The sequence below is a fragment of the Anomaloglossus baeobatrachus genome, unplaced genomic scaffold (assembly GCF_048569485.1).
Source record: "Anomaloglossus baeobatrachus isolate aAnoBae1 unplaced genomic scaffold, aAnoBae1.hap1 Scaffold_4317, whole genome shotgun sequence".
Lineage (NCBI taxonomy): Eukaryota > Metazoa > Chordata > Amphibia > Anura > Aromobatidae > Anomaloglossus > Anomaloglossus baeobatrachus.
Window position 1 is genome coordinate 1 of NW_027443653.1, and position 19,685 is coordinate 19,685.

General features: G+C 46.4%; 12 non-coding genes across 12 annotated transcripts; all 12 read left to right on the top strand.

Annotated features, from left to right (window-relative positions):
• The first annotated feature begins 848 nt into the window (after positions 1-848).
• LOC142279411 (U2 spliceosomal RNA) lies at positions 849-1,039 on the top strand. Its single transcript, XR_012742044.1, has one exon. It is a non-coding gene; the product is annotated as a U2 spliceosomal RNA (small nuclear RNA).
• Positions 1,040-2,426: 1,387 nt separating this feature from the next.
• On the top strand, positions 2,427-2,617 carry LOC142279424 (U2 spliceosomal RNA). Its single transcript, XR_012742055.1, has one exon. It is a non-coding gene; the product is annotated as a U2 spliceosomal RNA (small nuclear RNA).
• A 1,387-nt stretch (positions 2,618-4,004) lies between these two features.
• Positions 4,005-4,195, top strand: LOC142279435 (U2 spliceosomal RNA). Its single transcript, XR_012742065.1, has one exon. It is a non-coding gene; the product is annotated as a U2 spliceosomal RNA (small nuclear RNA).
• A 1,387-nt stretch (positions 4,196-5,582) lies between these two features.
• LOC142279436 (U2 spliceosomal RNA) lies at positions 5,583-5,773 on the top strand. Its single transcript, XR_012742066.1, has one exon. It is a non-coding gene; the product is annotated as a U2 spliceosomal RNA (small nuclear RNA).
• Positions 5,774-7,161: 1,388 nt separating this feature from the next.
• Positions 7,162-7,352, top strand: LOC142279437 (U2 spliceosomal RNA). Its single transcript, XR_012742067.1, has one exon. It is a non-coding gene; the product is annotated as a U2 spliceosomal RNA (small nuclear RNA).
• Positions 7,353-8,739: 1,387 nt separating this feature from the next.
• LOC142279412 (U2 spliceosomal RNA) lies at positions 8,740-8,930 on the top strand. The gene has a single exon (XR_012742045.1). It is a non-coding gene; the product is annotated as a U2 spliceosomal RNA (small nuclear RNA).
• Positions 8,931-10,317: 1,387 nt separating this feature from the next.
• LOC142279413 (U2 spliceosomal RNA) lies at positions 10,318-10,508 on the top strand. Its single transcript, XR_012742046.1, has one exon. It is a non-coding gene; the product is annotated as a U2 spliceosomal RNA (small nuclear RNA).
• A 1,387-nt stretch (positions 10,509-11,895) lies between these two features.
• Positions 11,896-12,086, top strand: LOC142279414 (U2 spliceosomal RNA). Its single transcript, XR_012742047.1, has one exon. It is a non-coding gene; the product is annotated as a U2 spliceosomal RNA (small nuclear RNA).
• A 1,388-nt stretch (positions 12,087-13,474) lies between these two features.
• On the top strand, positions 13,475-13,665 carry LOC142279415 (U2 spliceosomal RNA). Its single transcript, XR_012742048.1, has one exon. It is a non-coding gene; the product is annotated as a U2 spliceosomal RNA (small nuclear RNA).
• Positions 13,666-15,052: 1,387 nt separating this feature from the next.
• On the top strand, positions 15,053-15,243 carry LOC142279416 (U2 spliceosomal RNA). Its single transcript, XR_012742049.1, has one exon. It is a non-coding gene; the product is annotated as a U2 spliceosomal RNA (small nuclear RNA).
• Positions 15,244-16,630: 1,387 nt separating this feature from the next.
• On the top strand, positions 16,631-16,821 carry LOC142279418 (U2 spliceosomal RNA). The gene has a single exon (XR_012742050.1). It is a non-coding gene; the product is annotated as a U2 spliceosomal RNA (small nuclear RNA).
• Positions 16,822-18,208: 1,387 nt separating this feature from the next.
• On the top strand, positions 18,209-18,399 carry LOC142279419 (U2 spliceosomal RNA). Its single transcript, XR_012742051.1, has one exon. It is a non-coding gene; the product is annotated as a U2 spliceosomal RNA (small nuclear RNA).
• The last annotated feature ends 1,286 nt before the right edge of the window (positions 18,400-19,685 follow it).

Below are 19,685 nucleotides of genomic sequence, written 5' to 3' on the forward strand. Positions count from 1 at the left end.
TGGGGACAGTCATGGGTGATGAATGTTTGCAACCTACTGCGAAGCCTCATACCGCAATATAAGGAACGTCAAATACTAAGAAAGGGCGGCCTATGAAAGAATTACTACTTTCAATAAGTACACTTAAACGGCTAATTGGGAATAGAAAAACTGTAAAAAGCCCTCTGAGAAAGCCCCCCTCTAACCTTTGATAGTAAGCTTTTCTGTAGTCTGCCTGTTGATGTATTTTCCGTTTGAACTGTGCACAACATGAAGAGACGGAACACTGGCGGCTTGTCACAATGCCCCCCGATGACATCACAATAGCGCTGCTGCCTAGAAAACAAGCTGCGCAGAAGAAGTTGTTCTTTGGGTGGGAGGGTGGGCTAGTGGAAGGAGGGGGCAATCTCTTTTTTTCCCGGGTGGTAGGGGGATGACAGGAGAAGGGAAGCGGGTGGTGAGAAAGGTACAGAGGGCAGGGTTTGGGGGCTGGGAAGGAAAGGGAAAAGATTAGGGTTTGGGGATGATGAAAGGGCTTTCTACGGGTAAGGATGGCAAAGGGTGGCAGTGACGGAAAGTCAGGCAACCTGTCCTGTCCGTCTTTTTGTATCGTGAATTGGAAAGACTGCAAGGGGGAGGGGAGTTGCTTGCGCCCTAAAGGAGGAGTTATTCAGATTCATTGCAGTGGGCGGCGGCTGCAAAACGCACCATTCTTCTTGTTTTGGCTCTGCAAAGCAGCCTTTTCAAGGGTTGGCTTGGGTGACAAAATGTCTTGTGTAGGCGTGGGTTTGTCTCCCTCTCGCTCTCTCTCCCTAAGATGTGTCCGGCATAGGCCAGGGTGCCACTCGAGGCCCAAACCAATTCTGGTTATCGCTTCTCGGCCTTTTGGCTAAGATCAAGTGTAGTATCTGTTCTTATCAGTTTAATATCTGATACGTCCCCTATCTGGGGACCATATATTAAATGGATTTTTAGAACAGGGAGATGGAAAAAGAGCTTGCTCTGTCCACTCCACGCATTGACCTGGTATTGCAGTACCTCCAGGAACGGTGCACCCCTTCTTAACCCAGTTTCCAAAAGCAGAACTCAATTCACCTGATTCATATTAGCCCGATTTAATGAATTGGAAGAAAGCATACGTCTTCATATGCACCTCAATTTGGCCCATTCACTTTTCACACTTCCTCCTTTTGTTTTTTATCTTTCACACTTTTGACTTTCTTTATTCATCCAAATAGCAAACTCATCACCACTCAACCTGACCAACTCGGCTATGTCCCCGTGCTGCAGTTCTCTGTCTTATCTAGATCATTTGCAATTGAATGGAATAGATCCCTTTTGGACAAAGTGGATTCACCTGCTGCTGCAGTGACCACAGGTGTGATAACATCTAGAATTGGCATCTGGTGCGATCTCTCCGCTTCCACTCCAAAGAAAGTTACCTGTTTATTCCTATCATGCATTGGTTTTTGGGGTTTTCTTTGAGTAATGATGATCTCTTTAGTAGTCTGTTGGCGCCCTCTCCTGGAGGAATAGTTTGCTTGCTCTTGGACATTCTAAAAGAGAGGTCATGATAGACATTGAGCTTCTGAGCTCAATTGGGGACAGTCATGGGTGATGAATGTTTGCAACCTACTGCGAAGCCTCATACCGCAATATAAGGAACGTCAAATACTAAGAAAGGGCGGCCTATGAAAGAATTACTACTTTCAATAAGTACACTTAAACGGCTAATTGGGAATAGAAAAACTGTAAAAAGCCCTCTGAGAAAGCCCCCCTCTAACCTTTGATAGTAAGCTTTTCTGTAGTCTGCCTGTTGATGTATTTTCCGTTTGAACTGTGCACAACATGAAGAGACGGAACACTGGCGGCTTGTCACAATGCCCCCCGATGACATCACAATAGCGCTGCTGCCTAGAAAACAAGCTGCGCAGAAGAAGTTGTTCTTTGGGTGGGAGGGTGGGCTAGTGGAAGGAGGGGGCAATCTCTTTTTTTCCCGGGTGGTAGGGGGATGACAGGAGAAGGGAAGCGGGTGGTGAGAAAGGTACAGAGGGCAGGGTTTGGGGGCTGGGAAGGAAAGGGAAAAGATTAGGGTTTGGGGATGATGAAAGGGCTTTCTACGGGTAAGGATGGCAAAGGGTGGCAGTGACGGAAAGTCAGGCAACCTGTCCTGTCCGTCTTTTTGTATCGTGAATTGGAAAGACTGCAAGGGGGAGGGGAGTTGCTTGCGCCCTAAAGGAGGAGTTATTCAGATTCATTGCAGTGGGCGGCGGCTGCAAAACGCACCATTCTTCTTGTTTTGGCTCTGCAAAGCAGCCTTTTCAAGGGTTGGCTTGGGTGACAAAATGTCTTGTGTAGGCGTGGGTTTGTCTCCCTCTCGCTCTCTCTCCCTAAGATGTGTCCGGCATAGGCCAGGGTGCCACTCGAGGCCCAAACCAATTCTGGTTATCGCTTCTCGGCCTTTTGGCTAAGATCAAGTGTAGTATCTGTTCTTATCAGTTTAATATCTGATACGTCCCCTATCTGGGGACCATATATTAAATGGATTTTTAGAACAGGGAGATGGAAAAAGAGCTTGCTCTGTCCACTCCACGCATTGACCTGGTATTGCAGTACCTCCAGGAACGGTGCACCCCTTCTTAACCCAGTTTCCAAAAGCAGAACTCAATTCACCTGATTCATATTAGCCCGATTTAATGAATTGGAAGAAAGCATACGTCTTCATATGCACCTCAATTTGGCCCATTCACTTTTCACACTTCCTCCTTTTGTTTTTTATCTTTCACACTTTTGACTTTCTTTATTCATCCAAATAGCAAACTCATCACCACTCAACCTGACCAACTCGGCTATGTCCCCGTGCTGCAGTTCTCTGTCTTATCTAGATCATTTGCAATTGAATGGAATAGATCCCTTTTGGACAAAGTGGATTCACCTGCTGCTGCAGTGACCACAGGTGTGATAACATCTAGAATTGGCATCTGGTGCGATCTCTCCGCTTCCACTCCAAAGAAAGTTACCTGTTTATTCCTATCATGCATTGGTTTTTGGGGTTTTCTTTGAGTAATGATGATCTCTTTAGTAGTCTGTTGGCGCCCTCTCCTGGAGGAATAGTTTGCTTGCTCTTGGACATTCTAAAAGAGAGGTCATGATAGACATTGAGCTTCTGAGCTCAATTGGGGACAGTCATGGGTGATGAATGTTTGCAACCTACTGCGAAGCCTCATACCGCAATATAAGGAACGTCAAATACTAAGAAAGGGCGGCCTATGAAAGAATTACTACTTTCAATAAGTACACTTAAACGGCTAATTGGGAATAGAAAAACTGTAAAAAGCCCTCTGAGAAAGCCCCCCTCTAACCTTTGATAGTAAGCTTTTCTGTAGTCTGCCTGTTGATGTATTTTCCGTTTGAACTGTGCACAACATGAAGAGACGGAACACTGGCGGCTTGTCACAATGCCCCCCGATGACATCACAATAGCGCTGCTGCCTAGAAAACAAGCTGCGCAGAAGAAGTTGTTCTTTGGGTGGGAGGGTGGGCTAGTGGAAGGAGGGGGCAATCTCTTTTTTTCCCGGGTGGTAGGGGGATGACAGGAGAAGGGAAGCGGGTGGTGAGAAAGGTACAGAGGGCAGGGTTTGGGGGCTGGGAAGGAAAGGGAAAAGATTAGGGTTTGGGGATGATGAAAGGGCTTTCTACGGGTAAGGATGGCAAAGGGTGGCAGTGACGGAAAGTCAGGCAACCTGTCCTGTCCGTCTTTTTGTATCGTGAATTGGAAAGACTGCAAGGGGGAGGGGAGTTGCTTGCGCCCTAAAGGAGGAGTTATTCAGATTCATTGCAGTGGGCGGCGGCTGCAAAACGCACCATTCTTCTTGTTTTGGCTCTGCAAAGCAGCCTTTTCAAGGGTTGGCTTGGGTGACAAAATGTCTTGTGTAGGCGTGGGTTTGTCTCCCTCTCGCTCTCTCTCCCTAAGATGTGTCCGGCATAGGCCAGGGTGCCACTCGAGGCCCAAACCAATTCTGGTTATCGCTTCTCGGCCTTTTGGCTAAGATCAAGTGTAGTATCTGTTCTTATCAGTTTAATATCTGATACGTCCCCTATCTGGGGACCATATATTAAATGGATTTTTAGAACAGGGAGATGGAAAAAGAGCTTGCTCTGTCCACTCCACGCATTGACCTGGTATTGCAGTACCTCCAGGAACGGTGCACCCCTTCTTAACCCAGTTTCCAAAAGCAGAACTCAATTCACCTGATTCATATTAGCCCGATTTAATGAATTGGAAGAAAGCATACGTCTTCATATGCACCTCAATTTGGCCCATTCACTTTTCACACTTCCTCCTTTTGTTTTTTATCTTTCACACTTTTGACTTTCTTTATTCATCCAAATAGCAAACTCATCACCACTCAACCTGACCAACTCGGCTATGTCCCCGTGCTGCAGTTCTCTGTCTTATCTAGATCATTTGCAATTGAATGGAATAGATCCCTTTTGGACAAAGTGGATTCACCTGCTGCTGCAGTGACCACAGGTGTGATAACATCTAGAATTGGCATCTGGTGCGATCTCTCCGCTTCCACTCCAAAGAAAGTTACCTGTTTATTCCTATCATGCATTGGTTTTTGGGGTTTTCTTTGAGTAATGATGATCTCTTTAGTAGTCTGTTGGCGCCCTCTCCTGGAGGAATAGTTTGCTTGCTCTTGGACATTCTAAAAGAGAGGTCATGATAGACATTGAGCTTCTGAGCTCAATTGGGGACAGTCATGGGTGATGAATGTTTGCAACCTACTGCGAAGCCTCATACCGCAATATAAGGAACGTCAAATACTAAGAAAGGGCGGCCTATGAAAGAATTACTACTTTCAATAAGTACACTTAAACGGCTAATTGGGAATAGAAAAACTGTAAAAAGCCCTCTGAGAAAGCCCCCCTCTAACCTTTGATAGTAAGCTTTTCTGTAGTCTGCCTGTTGATGTATTTTCCGTTTGAACTGTGCACAACATGAAGAGACGGAACACTGGCGGCTTGTCACAATGCCCCCCGATGACATCACAATAGCGCTGCTGCCTAGAAAACAAGCTGCGCAGAAGAAGTTGTTCTTTGGGTGGGAGGGTGGGCTAGTGGAAGGAGGGGGCAATCTCTTTTTTTCCCGGGTGGTAGGGGGATGACAGGAGAAGGGAAGCGGGTGGTGAGAAAGGTACAGAGGGCAGGGTTTGGGGGCTGGGAAGGAAAGGGAAAAGATTAGGGTTTGGGGATGATGAAAGGGCTTTCTACGGGTAAGGATGGCAAAGGGTGGCAGTGACGGAAAGTCAGGCAACCTGTCCTGTCCGTCTTTTTGTATCGTGAATTGGAAAGACTGCAAGGGGGAGGGGAGTTGCTTGCGCCCTAAAGGAGGAGTTATTCAGATTCATTGCAGTGGGCGGCGGCTGCAAAACGCACCATTCTTCTTGTTTTGGCTCTGCAAAGCAGCCTTTTCAAGGGTTGGCTTGGGTGACAAAATGTCTTGTGTAGGCGTGGGTTTGTCTCCCTCTCGCTCTCTCTCCCTAAGATGTGTCCGGCATAGGCCAGGGTGCCACTCGAGGCCCAAACCAATTCTGGTTATCGCTTCTCGGCCTTTTGGCTAAGATCAAGTGTAGTATCTGTTCTTATCAGTTTAATATCTGATACGTCCCCTATCTGGGGACCATATATTAAATGGATTTTTAGAACAGGGAGATGGAAAAAGAGCTTGCTCTGTCCACTCCACGCATTGACCTGGTATTGCAGTACCTCCAGGAACGGTGCACCCCTTCTTAACCCAGTTTCCAAAAGCAGAACTCAATTCACCTGATTCATATTAGCCCGATTTAATGAATTGGAAGAAAGCATACGTCTTCATATGCACCTCAATTTGGCCCATTCACTTTTCACAGCTTCCTCCTTTTGTTTTTTATCTTTCACACTTTTGACTTTCTTTATTCATCCAAATAGCAAACTCATCACCACTCAACCTGACCAACTCGGCTATGTCCCCGTGCTGCAGTTCTCTGTCTTATCTAGATCATTTGCAATTGAATGGAATAGATCCCTTTTGGACAAAGTGGATTCACCTGCTGCTGCAGTGACCACAGGTGTGATAACATCTAGAATTGGCATCTGGTGCGATCTCTCCGCTTCCACTCCAAAGAAAGTTACCTGTTTATTCCTATCATGCATTGGTTTTTGGGGTTTTCTTTGAGTAATGATGATCTCTTTAGTAGTCTGTTGGCGCCCTCTCCTGGAGGAATAGTTTGCTTGCTCTTGGACATTCTAAAAGAGAGGTCATGATAGACATTGAGCTTCTGAGCTCAATTGGGGACAGTCATGGGTGATGAATGTTTGCAACCTACTGCGAAGCCTCATACCGCAATATAAGGAACGTCAAATACTAAGAAAGGGCGGCCTATGAAAGAATTACTACTTTCAATAAGTACACTTAAACGGCTAATTGGGAATAGAAAAACTGTAAAAAGCCCTCTGAGAAAGCCCCCCTCTAACCTTTGATAGTAAGCTTTTCTGTAGTCTGCCTGTTGATGTATTTTCCGTTTGAACTGTGCACAACATGAAGAGACGGAACACTGGCGGCTTGTCACAATGCCCCCCGATGACATCACAATAGCGCTGCTGCCTAGAAAACAAGCTGCGCAGAAGAAGTTGTTCTTTGGGTGGGAGGGTGGGCTAGTGGAAGGAGGGGGCAATCTCTTTTTTTCCCGGGTGGTAGGGGGATGACAGGAGAAGGGAAGCGGGTGGTGAGAAAGGTACAGAGGGCAGGGTTTGGGGGCTGGGAAGGAAAGGGAAAAGATTAGGGTTTGGGGATGATGAAAGGGCTTTCTACGGGTAAGGATGGCAAAGGGTGGCAGTGACGGAAAGTCAGGCAACCTGTCCTGTCCGTCTTTTTGTATCGTGAATTGGAAAGACTGCAAGGGGGAGGGGAGTTGCTTGCGCCCTAAAGGAGGAGTTATTCAGATTCATTGCAGTGGGCGGCGGCTGCAAAACGCACCATTCTTCTTGTTTTGGCTCTGCAAAGCAGCCTTTTCAAGGGTTGGCTTGGGTGACAAAATGTCTTGTGTAGGCGTGGGTTTGTCTCCCTCTCGCTCTCTCTCCCTAAGATGTGTCCGGCATAGGCCAGGGTGCCACTCGAGGCCCAAACCAATTCTGGTTATCGCTTCTCGGCCTTTTGGCTAAGATCAAGTGTAGTATCTGTTCTTATCAGTTTAATATCTGATACGTCCCCTATCTGGGGACCATATATTAAATGGATTTTTAGAACAGGGAGATGGAAAAAGAGCTTGCTCTGTCCACTCCACGCATTGACCTGGTATTGCAGTACCTCCAGGAACGGTGCACCCCTTCTTAACCCAGTTTCCAAAAGCAGAACTCAATTCACCTGATTCATATTAGCCCGATTTAATGAATTGGAAGAAAGCATACGTCTTCATATGCACCTCAATTTGGCCCATTCACTTTTCACACTTCCTCCTTTTGTTTTTTATCTTTCACACTTTTGACTTTCTTTATTCATCCAAATAGCAAACTCATCACCACTCAACCTGACCAACTCGGCTATGTCCCCGTGCTGCAGTTCTCTGTCTTATCTAGATCATTTGCAATTGAATGGAATAGATCCCTTTTGGACAAAGTGGATTCACCTGCTGCTGCAGTGACCACAGGTGTGATAACATCTAGAATTGGCATCTGGTGCGATCTCTCCGCTTCCACTCCAAAGAAAGTTACCTGTTTATTCCTATCATGCATTGGTTTTTGGGGTTTTCTTTGAGTAATGATGATCTCTTTAGTAGTCTGTTGGCGCCCTCTCCTGGAGGAATAGTTTGCTTGCTCTTGGACATTCTAAAAGAGAGGTCATGATAGACATTGAGCTTCTGAGCTCAATTGGGGACAGTCATGGGTGATGAATGTTTGCAACCTACTGCGAAGCCTCATACCGCAATATAAGGAACGTCAAATACTAAGAAAGGGCGGCCTATGAAAGAATTACTACTTTCAATAAGTACACTTAAACGGCTAATTGGGAATAGAAAAACTGTAAAAAGCCCTCTGAGAAAGCCCCCCTCTAACCTTTGATAGTAAGCTTTTCTGTAGTCTGCCTGTTGATGTATTTTCCGTTTGAACTGTGCACAACATGAAGAGACGGAACACTGGCGGCTTGTCACAATGCCCCCCGATGACATCACAATAGCGCTGCTGCCTAGAAAACAAGCTGCGCAGAAGAAGTTGTTCTTTGGGTGGGAGGGTGGGCTAGTGGAAGGAGGGGGCAATCTCTTTTTTTCCCGGGTGGTAGGGGGATGACAGGAGAAGGGAAGCGGGTGGTGAGAAAGGTACAGAGGGCAGGGTTTGGGGGCTGGGAAGGAAAGGGAAAAGATTAGGGTTTGGGGATGATGAAAGGGCTTTCTACGGGTAAGGATGGCAAAGGGTGGCAGTGACGGAAAGTCAGGCAACCTGTCCTGTCCGTCTTTTTGTATCGTGAATTGGAAAGACTGCAAGGGGGAGGGGAGTTGCTTGCGCCCTAAAGGAGGAGTTATTCAGATTCATTGCAGTGGGCGGCGGCTGCAAAACGCACCATTCTTCTTGTTTTGGCTCTGCAAAGCAGCCTTTTCAAGGGTTGGCTTGGGTGACAAAATGTCTTGTGTAGGCGTGGGTTTGTCTCCCTCTCGCTCTCTCTCCCTAAGATGTGTCCGGCATAGGCCAGGGTGCCACTCGAGGCCCAAACCAATTCTGGTTATCGCTTCTCGGCCTTTTGGCTAAGATCAAGTGTAGTATCTGTTCTTATCAGTTTAATATCTGATACGTCCCCTATCTGGGGACCATATATTAAATGGATTTTTAGAACAGGGAGATGGAAAAAGAGCTTGCTCTGTCCACTCCACGCATTGACCTGGTATTGCAGTACCTCCAGGAACGGTGCACCCCTTCTTAACCCAGTTTCCAAAAGCAGAACTCAATTCACCTGATTCATATTAGCCCGATTTAATGAATTGGAAGAAAGCATACGTCTTCATATGCACCTCAATTTGGCCCATTCACTTTTCACACTTCCTCCTTTTGTTTTTTATCTTTCACACTTTTGACTTTCTTTATTCATCCAAATAGCAAACTCATCACCACTCAACCTGACCAACTCGGCTATGTCCCCGTGCTGCAGTTCTCTGTCTTATCTAGATCATTTGCAATTGAATGGAATAGATCCCTTTTGGACAAAGTGGATTCACCTGCTGCTGCAGTGACCACAGGTGTGATAACATCTAGAATTGGCATCTGGTGCGATCTCTCCGCTTCCACTCCAAAGAAAGTTACCTGTTTATTCCTATCATGCATTGGTTTTTGGGGTTTTCTTTGAGTAATGATGATCTCTTTAGTAGTCTGTTGGCGCCCTCTCCTGGAGGAATAGTTTGCTTGCTCTTGGACATTCTAAAAGAGAGGTCATGATAGACATTGAGCTTCTGAGCTCAATTGGGGACAGTCATGGGTGATGAATGTTTGCAACCTACTGCGAAGCCTCATACCGCAATATAAGGAACGTCAAATACTAAGAAAGGGCGGCCTATGAAAGAATTACTACTTTCAATAAGTACACTTAAACGGCTAATTGGGAATAGAAAAACTGTAAAAAGCCCTCTGAGAAAGCCCCCCTCTAACCTTTGATAGTAAGCTTTTCTGTAGTCTGCCTGTTGATGTATTTTCCGTTTGAACTGTGCACAACATGAAGAGACGGAACACTGGCGGCTTGTCACAATGCCCCCCGATGACATCACAATAGCGCTGCTGCCTAGAAAACAAGCTGCGCAGAAGAAGTTGTTCTTTGGGTGGGAGGGTGGGCTAGTGGAAGGAGGGGGCAATCTCTTTTTTTCCCGGGTGGTAGGGGGATGACAGGAGAAGGGAAGCGGGTGGTGAGAAAGGTACAGAGGGCAGGGTTTGGGGGCTGGGAAGGAAAGGGAAAAGATTAGGGTTTGGGGATGATGAAAGGGCTTTCTACGGGTAAGGATGGCAAAGGGTGGCAGTGACGGAAAGTCAGGCAACCTGTCCTGTCCGTCTTTTTGTATCGTGAATTGGAAAGACTGCAAGGGGGAGGGGAGTTGCTTGCGCCCTAAAGGAGGAGTTATTCAGATTCATTGCAGTGGGCGGCGGCTGCAAAACGCACCATTCTTCTTGTTTTGGCTCTGCAAAGCAGCCTTTTCAAGGGTTGGCTTGGGTGACAAAATGTCTTGTGTAGGCGTGGGTTTGTCTCCCTCTCGCTCTCTCTCCCTAAGATGTGTCCGGCATAGGCCAGGGTGCCACTCGAGGCCCAAACCAATTCTGGTTATCGCTTCTCGGCCTTTTGGCTAAGATCAAGTGTAGTATCTGTTCTTATCAGTTTAATATCTGATACGTCCCCTATCTGGGGACCATATATTAAATGGATTTTTAGAACAGGGAGATGGAAAAAGAGCTTGCTCTGTCCACTCCACGCATTGACCTGGTATTGCAGTACCTCCAGGAACGGTGCACCCCTTCTTAACCCAGTTTCCAAAAGCAGAACTCAATTCACCTGATTCATATTAGCCCGATTTAATGAATTGGAAGAAAGCATACGTCTTCATATGCACCTCAATTTGGCCCATTCACTTTTCACACTTCCTCCTTTTGTTTTTTATCTTTCACACTTTTGACTTTCTTTATTCATCCAAATAGCAAACTCATCACCACTCAACCTGACCAACTCGGCTATGTCCCCGTGCTGCAGTTCTCTGTCTTATCTAGATCATTTGCAATTGAATGGAATAGATCCCTTTTGGACAAAGTGGATTCACCTGCTGCTGCAGTGACCACAGGTGTGATAACATCTAGAATTGGCATCTGGTGCGATCTCTCCGCTTCCACTCCAAAGAAAGTTACCTGTTTATTCCTATCATGCATTGGTTTTTGGGGTTTTCTTTGAGTAATGATGATCTCTTTAGTAGTCTGTTGGCGCCCTCTCCTGGAGGAATAGTTTGCTTGCTCTTGGACATTCTAAAAGAGAGGTCATGATAGACATTGAGCTTCTGAGCTCAATTGGGGACAGTCATGGGTGATGAATGTTTGCAACCTACTGCGAAGCCTCATACCGCAATATAAGGAACGTCAAATACTAAGAAAGGGCGGCCTATGAAAGAATTACTACTTTCAATAAGTACACTTAAACGGCTAATTGGGAATAGAAAAACTGTAAAAAGCCCTCTGAGAAAGCCCCCCTCTAACCTTTGATAGTAAGCTTTTCTGTAGTCTGCCTGTTGATGTATTTTCCGTTTGAACTGTGCACAACATGAAGAGACGGAACACTGGCGGCTTGTCACAATGCCCCCCGATGACATCACAATAGCGCTGCTGCCTAGAAAACAAGCTGCGCAGAAGAAGTTGTTCTTTGGGTGGGAGGGTGGGCTAGTGGAAGGAGGGGGCAATCTCTTTTTTTCCCGGGTGGTAGGGGGATGACAGGAGAAGGGAAGCGGGTGGTGAGAAAGGTACAGAGGGCAGGGTTTGGGGGCTGGGAAGGAAAGGGAAAAGATTAGGGTTTGGGGATGATGAAAGGGCTTTCTACGGGTAAGGATGGCAAAGGGTGGCAGTGACGGAAAGTCAGGCAACCTGTCCTGTCCGTCTTTTTGTATCGTGAATTGGAAAGACTGCAAGGGGGAGGGGAGTTGCTTGCGCCCTAAAGGAGGAGTTATTCAGATTCATTGCAGTGGGCGGCGGCTGCAAAACGCACCATTCTTCTTGTTTTGGCTCTGCAAAGCAGCCTTTTCAAGGGTTGGCTTGGGTGACAAAATGTCTTGTGTAGGCGTGGGTTTGTCTCCCTCTCGCTCTCTCTCCCTAAGATGTGTCCGGCATAGGCCAGGGTGCCACTCGAGGCCCAAACCAATTCTGGTTATCGCTTCTCGGCCTTTTGGCTAAGATCAAGTGTAGTATCTGTTCTTATCAGTTTAATATCTGATACGTCCCCTATCTGGGGACCATATATTAAATGGATTTTTAGAACAGGGAGATGGAAAAAGAGCTTGCTCTGTCCACTCCACGCATTGACCTGGTATTGCAGTACCTCCAGGAACGGTGCACCCCTTCTTAACCCAGTTTCCAAAAGCAGAACTCAATTCACCTGATTCATATTAGCCCGATTTAATGAATTGGAAGAAAGCATACGTCTTCATATGCACCTCAATTTGGCCCATTCACTTTTCACACTTCCTCCTTTTGTTTTTTATCTTTCACACTTTTGACTTTCTTTATTCATCCAAATAGCAAACTCATCACCACTCAACCTGACCAACTCGGCTATGTCCCCGTGCTGCAGTTCTCTGTCTTATCTAGATCATTTGCAATTGAATGGAATAGATCCCTTTTGGACAAAGTGGATTCACCTGCTGCTGCAGTGACCACAGGTGTGATAACATCTAGAATTGGCATCTGGTGCGATCTCTCCGCTTCCACTCCAAAGAAAGTTACCTGTTTATTCCTATCATGCATTGGTTTTTGGGGTTTTCTTTGAGTAATGATGATCTCTTTAGTAGTCTGTTGGCGCCCTCTCCTGGAGGAATAGTTTGCTTGCTCTTGGACATTCTAAAAGAGAGGTCATGATAGACATTGAGCTTCTGAGCTCAATTGGGGACAGTCATGGGTGATGAATGTTTGCAACCTACTGCGAAGCCTCATACCGCAATATAAGGAACGTCAAATACTAAGAAAGGGCGGCCTATGAAAGAATTACTACTTTCAATAAGTACACTTAAACGGCTAATTGGGAATAGAAAAACTGTAAAAAGCCCTCTGAGAAAGCCCCCCTCTAACCTTTTGATAGTAAGCTTTTCTGTAGTCTGCCTGTTGATGTATTTTCCGTTTGAACTGTGCACAACATGAAGAGACGGAACACTGGCGGCTTGTCACAATGCCCCCCGATGACATCACAATAGCGCTGCTGCCTAGAAAACAAGCTGCGCAGAAGAAGTTGTTCTTTGGGTGGGAGGGTGGGCTAGTGGAAGGAGGGGGCAATCTCTTTTTTTCCCGGGTGGTAGGGGGATGACAGGAGAAGGGAAGCGGGTGGTGAGAAAGGTACAGAGGGCAGGGTTTGGGGGCTGGGAAGGAAAGGGAAAAGATTAGGGTTTGGGGATGATGAAAGGGCTTTCTACGGGTAAGGATGGCAAAGGGTGGCAGTGACGGAAAGTCAGGCAACCTGTCCTGTCCGTCTTTTTGTATCGTGAATTGGAAAGACTGCAAGGGGGAGGGGAGTTGCTTGCGCCCTAAAGGAGGAGTTATTCAGATTCATTGCAGTGGGCGGCGGCTGCAAAACGCACCATTCTTCTTGTTTTGGCTCTGCAAAGCAGCCTTTTCAAGGGTTGGCTTGGGTGACAAAATGTCTTGTGTAGGCGTGGGTTTGTCTCCCTCTCGCTCTCTCTCCCTAAGATGTGTCCGGCATAGGCCAGGGTGCCACTCGAGGCCCAAACCAATTCTGGTTATCGCTTCTCGGCCTTTTGGCTAAGATCAAGTGTAGTATCTGTTCTTATCAGTTTAATATCTGATACGTCCCCTATCTGGGGACCATATATTAAATGGATTTTTAGAACAGGGAGATGGAAAAAGAGCTTGCTCTGTCCACTCCACGCATTGACCTGGTATTGCAGTACCTCCAGGAACGGTGCACCCCTTCTTAACCCAGTTTCCAAAAGCAGAACTCAATTCACCTGATTCATATTAGCCCGATTTAATGAATTGGAAGAAAGCATACGTCTTCATATGCACCTCAATTTAGCCCATTCACTTTTCACACTTCCTCCTTTTGTTTTTTATCTTTCACACTTTTGACTTTCTTTATTCATCCAAATAGCAAACTCATCACCACTCAACCTGACCAACTCGGCTATGTCCCCGTGCTGCAGTTCTCTGTCTTATCTAGATCATTTGCAATTGAATGGAATAGATCCCTTTTGGACAAAGTGGATTCACCTGCTGCTGCAGTGACCACAGGTGTGATAACATCTAGAATTGGCATCTGGTGCGATCTCTCCGCTTCCACTCCAAAGAAAGTTACCTGTTTATTCCTATCATGCATTGGTTTTTGGGGTTTTCTTTGAGTAATGATGATCTCTTTAGTAGTCTGTTGGCGCCCTCTCCTGGAGGAATAGTTTGCTTGCTCTTGGACATTCTAAAAGAGAGGTCATGATAGACATTGAGCTTCTGAGCTCAATTGGGGACAGTCATGGGTGATGAATGTTTGCAACCTACTGCGAAGCCTCATACCGCAATATAAGGAACGTCAAATACTAAGAAAGGGCGGCCTATGAAAGAATTACTACTTTCAATAAGTACACTTAAACGGCTAATTGGGAATAGAAAAACTGTAAAAAGCCCTCTGAGAAAGCCCCCCTCTAACCTTTGATAGTAAGCTTTTCTGTAGTCTGCCTGTTGATGTATTTTCCGTTTGAACTGTGCACAACATGAAGAGACGGAACACTGGCGGCTTGTCACAATGCCCCCCGATGACATCACAATAGCGCTGCTGCCTAGAAAACAAGCTGCGCAGAAGAAGTTGTTCTTTGGGTGGGAGGGTGGGCTAGTGGAAGGAGGGGGCAATCTCTTTTTTTCCCGGGTGGTAGGGGGATGACAGGAGAAGGGAAGCGGGTGGTGAGAAAGGTACAGAGGGCAGGGTTTGGGGGCTGGGAAGGAAAGGGAAAAGATTAGGGTTTGGGGATGATGAAAGGGCTTTCTACGGGTAAGGATGGCAAAGGGTGGCAGTGACGGAAAGTCAGGCAACCTGTCCTGTCCGTCTTTTTGTATCGTGAATTGGAAAGACTGCAAGGGGGAGGGGAGTTGCTTGCGCCCTAAAGGAGGAGTTATTCAGATTCATTGCAGTGGGCGGCGGCTGCAAAACGCACCATTCTTCTTGTTTTGGCTCTGCAAAGCAGCCTTTTCAAGGGTTGGCTTGGGTGACAAAATGTCTTGTGTAGGCGTGGGTTTGTCTCCCTCTCGCTCTCTCTCCCTAAGATGTGTCCGGCATAGGCCAGGGTGCCACTCGAGGCCCAAACCAATTCTGGTTATCGCTTCTCGGCCTTTTGGCTAAGATCAAGTGTAGTATCTGTTCTTATCAGTTTAATATCTGATACGTCCCCTATCTGGGGACCATATATTAAATGGATTTTTAGAACAGGGAGATGGAAAAAGAGCTTGCTCTGTCCACTCCACGCATTGACCTGGTATTGCAGTACCTCCAGGAACGGTGCACCCCTTCTTAACCCAGTTTCCAAAAGCAGAACTCAATTCACCTGATTCATATTAGCCCGATTTAATGAATTGGAAGAAAGCATACGTCTTCATATGCACCTCAATTTGGCCCATTCACTTTTCACACTTCCTCCTTTTGTTTTTTATCTTTCACACTTTTGACTTTCTTTATTCATCCAAATAGCAAACTCATCACCACTCAACCTGACCAACTCGGCTATGTCCCCGTGCTGCAGTTCTCTGTCTTATCTAGATCATTTGCAATTGAATGGAATAGATCCCTTTTGGACAAAGTGGATTCACCTGCTGCTGCAGTGACCACAGGTGTGATAACATCTAGAATTGGCATCTGGTGCGATCTCTCCGCTTCCACTCCAAAGAAAGTTACCTGTTTATTCCTATCATGCATTGGTTTTTGGGGTTTTCTTTGAGTAATGATGATCTCTTTAGTAGTCTGTTGGCGCCCTCTCCTGGAGGAATAGTTTGCTTGCTCTTGGACATTCTAAAAGAGAGGTCATGATAGACATTGAGCTTCTGAGCTCAATTGGGGACAGTCATGGGTGATGAATGTTTGCAACCTACTGCGAAGCCTCATACCGCAATATAAGGAACGTCAAATACTAAGAAAGGGCGGCCTATGAAAGAATTACTACTTTCAATAAGTACACTTAAACGGCTAATTGGGAATAGAAAAACTGTAAAAAGCCCTCTGAGAAAGCCCCCCTCTAACCTTTGATAGTAAGCTTTTCTGTAGTCTGCCTGTTGATGTATTTTCCGTTTGAACTGTGCACAACATGAAGAGACGGAACACTGGCGGCTTGTCACAATGCCCCCCGATGACATCACAATAGCGCTGCTGCCTAGAAAACAAGCTGCGCAGAAGAAGTTGTTCTTTGGGTGGGAGGGTGGGCTAGTGGAAGGAGGGGGCAATCTCTTTTTTTCCCGGGTGGTAGGGGGATGACAGGAGAAGGGAAGCGGGTGGTGAGAAAGGTACAGAGGGCAGGGTTTGGGGGCTGGGAAGGAAAGGGAAAAGATTAGGGTTTGGGGATGATGAAAGGGCTTTCTACGGGTAAGGATGGCAAAGGGTGGCAGTGACGGAAAGTCAGGCAACCTGTCCTGTCCGTCTTTTTGTATCGTGAATTGGAAAGACTGCAAGGGGGAGGGGAGTTGCTTGCGCCCTAAAGGAGGAGTTATTCAGATTCATTGCAGTGGGCGGCGGCTGCAAAACGCACCATTCTTCTTGTTTTGGCTCTGCAAAGCAGCCTTTTCAAGGGTTGGCTTGGGTGACAAAATGTCTTGTGTAGGCGTGGGTTTGTCTCCCTCTCGCTCTCTCTCCCTAAGATGTGTCCGGCATAGGCCAGGGTGCCACTCGAGGCCCAAACCAATTCTGGTTATCGCTTCTCGGCCTTTTGGCTAAGATCAAGTGTAGTATCTGTTCTTATCAGTTTAATATCTGATACGTCCCCTATCTGGGGACCATATATTAAATGGATTTTTAGAACAGGGAGATGGAAAAAGAGCTTGCTCTGTCCACTCCACGCATTGACCTGGTATTGCAGTACCTCCAGGAACGGTGCACCCCTTCTTAACCCAGTTTCCAAAAGCAGAACTCAATTCACCTGATTCATATTAGCCCGATTTAATGAATTGGAAGAAAGCATACGTCTTCATATGCACCTCAATTTGGCCCATTCACTTTTCACACTTCCTCCTTTTGTTTTTTATCTTTCACACTTTTGACTTTCTTTATTCATCCAAATAGCAAACTCATCACCACTCAACCTGACCAACTCGGCTATGTCCCCGTGCTGCAGTTCTCTGTCTTATCTAGATCATTTGCAATTGAATGGAATAGATCCCTTTTGGACAAAGTGGATTCACCTGCTGCTGCAGTGACCACAGGTGTGATAACATCTAGAATTGGCATCTGGTGCGATCTCTCCGCTTCCACTCCAAAGAAAGTTACCTGTTTATTCCTATCATGCATTGGTTTTTGGGGTTTTCTTTGAGTAATGATGATCTCTTTAGTAGTCTGTTGGCGCCCTCTCCTGGAGGAATAGTTTGCTTGCTCTTGGACATTCTAAAAGAGAGGTCATGATAGACATTGAGCTTCTGAGCTCAATTGGGGACAGTCATGGGTGATGAATGTTTGCAACCTACTGCGAAGCCTCATACCGCAATATAAGGAACGTCAAATACTAAGAAAGGGCGGCCTATGAAAGAATTACTACTTTCAATAAGTACACTTAAACGGCTAATTGGGAATAGAAAAACTGTAAAAAGCCCTCTGAGAAAGCCCCCCTCTAACCTTTGATAGTAAGCTTTTCTGTAGTCTGCCTGTTGATGTATTTTCCGTTTGAACTGTGCACAACATGAAGAGACGGAACACTGGCGGCTTGTCACAATGCCCCCCGATGACATCACAATAGCGCTGCTGCCTAGAAAACAAGCTGCGCAGAAGAAGTTGTTCTTTGGGTGGGAGGGTGGGCTAGTGGAAGGAGGGGGCAATCTCTTTTTTTCCCGGGTGGTAGGGGGATGACAGGAGAAGGGAAGCGGGTGGTGAGAAAGGTACAGAGGGCAGGGTTTGGGGGCTGGGAAGGAAAGGGAAAAGATTAGGGTTTGGGGATGATGAAAGGGCTTTCTACGGGTAAGGATGGCAAAGGGTGGCAGTGACGGAAAGTCAGGCAACCTGTCCTGTCCGTCTTTTTGTATCGTGAATTGGAAAGACTGCAAGGGGGAGGGGAGTTGCTTGCGCCCTAAAGGAGGAGTTATTCAGATTCATTGCAGTGGGCGGCGGCTGCAAAACGCACCATTCTTCTTGTTTTGGCTCTGCAAAGCAGCCTTTTCAAGGGTTGGCTTGGGTGACAAAATGTCTTGTGTAGGCGTGGGTTTGTCTCCCTCTCGCTCTCTCTCCCTAAGATGTGTCCGGCATAGGCCAGGGTGCCACTCGAGGCCCAAACCAATTCTGGTTATCGCTTCTCGGCCTTTTGGCTAAGATCAAGTGTAGTATCTGTTCTTATCAGTTTAATATCTGATACGTCCCCTATCTGGGGACCATATATTAAATGGATTTTTAGAACAGGGAGATGGAAAAAGAGCTTGCTCTGTCCACTCCACGCATTGACCTGGTATTGCAGTACCTCCAGGAACGGTGCACCCCTTCTTAACCCAGTTTCCAAAAGCAGAACTCAATTCACCTGATTCATATTAGCCCGATTTAATGAATTGGAAGAAAGCATACGTCTTCATATGCACCTCAATTTGGCCCATTCACTTTTCACACTTCCTCCTTTTGTTTTTTATCTTTCACACTTTTGACTTTCTTTATTCATCCAAATAGCAAACTCATCACCACTCAACCTGACCAACTCGGCTATGTCCCCGTGCTGCAGTTCTCTGTCTTATCTAGATCATTTGCAATTGAATGGAATAGATCCCTTTTGGACAAAGTGGATTCACCTGCTGCTGCAGTGACCACAGGTGTGATAACATCTAGAATTGGCATCTGGTGCGATCTCTCCGCTTCCACTCCAAAGAAAGTTACCTGTTTATTCCTATCATGCATTGGTTTTTGGGGTTTTCTTTGAGTAATGATGATCTCTTTAGTAGTCTGTTGGCGCCCTCTCCTGGAGGAATAGTTTGCTTGCTCTTGGACATTCTAAAAGAGAGGTCATGATAGACATTGAGCTTCTGAGCTCAATTGGGGACAGTCATGGGTGATGAATGTTTGCAACCTACTGCGAAGCCTCATACCGCAATATAAGGAACGTCAAATACTAAGAAAGGGCGGCCTATGAAAGAATTACTACTTTCAATAAGTACACTTAAACGGCTAATTGGGAATAGAAAAACTGTAAAAAGCCCTCTGAGAAAGCCCCCCTCTAACCTTTGATAGTAAGCTTTTCTGTAGTCTGCCTGTTGATGTATTTTCCGTTTGAACTGTGCACAACATGAAGAGACGGAACACTGGCGGCTTGTCACAATGCCCCCCGATGACATCACAATAGCGCTGCTGCCTAGAAAACAAGCTGCGCAGAAGAAGTTGTTCTTTGGGTGGGAGGGTGGGCTAGTGGAAGGAGGGGGCAATCTCTTTTTTTCCCGGGTGGTAGGGGGATGACAGGAGAAGGGAAGCGGGTGGTGAGAAAGGTACAGAGGGCAGGGTTTGGGGGCTGGGAAGGAAAGGGAAAAGATTAGGGTTTGGGGATGATGAAAGGGCTTTCTACGGGTAAGGATGGCAAAGGGTGGCAGTGACGGAAAGTCAGGCAACCTGTCCTGTCCGTCTTTTTGTATCGTGAATTGGAAAGACTGCAAGGGGGAGGGGAGTTGCTTGCGCCCTAAAGGAGGAGTTATTCAGATTCATTGCAGTGGGCGGCGGCTGCAAAACGCACCATTCTTCTTGTTTTGGCTCTGCAAAGCAGCCTTTTCAAGGGTTGGCTTGGGTGACAAAA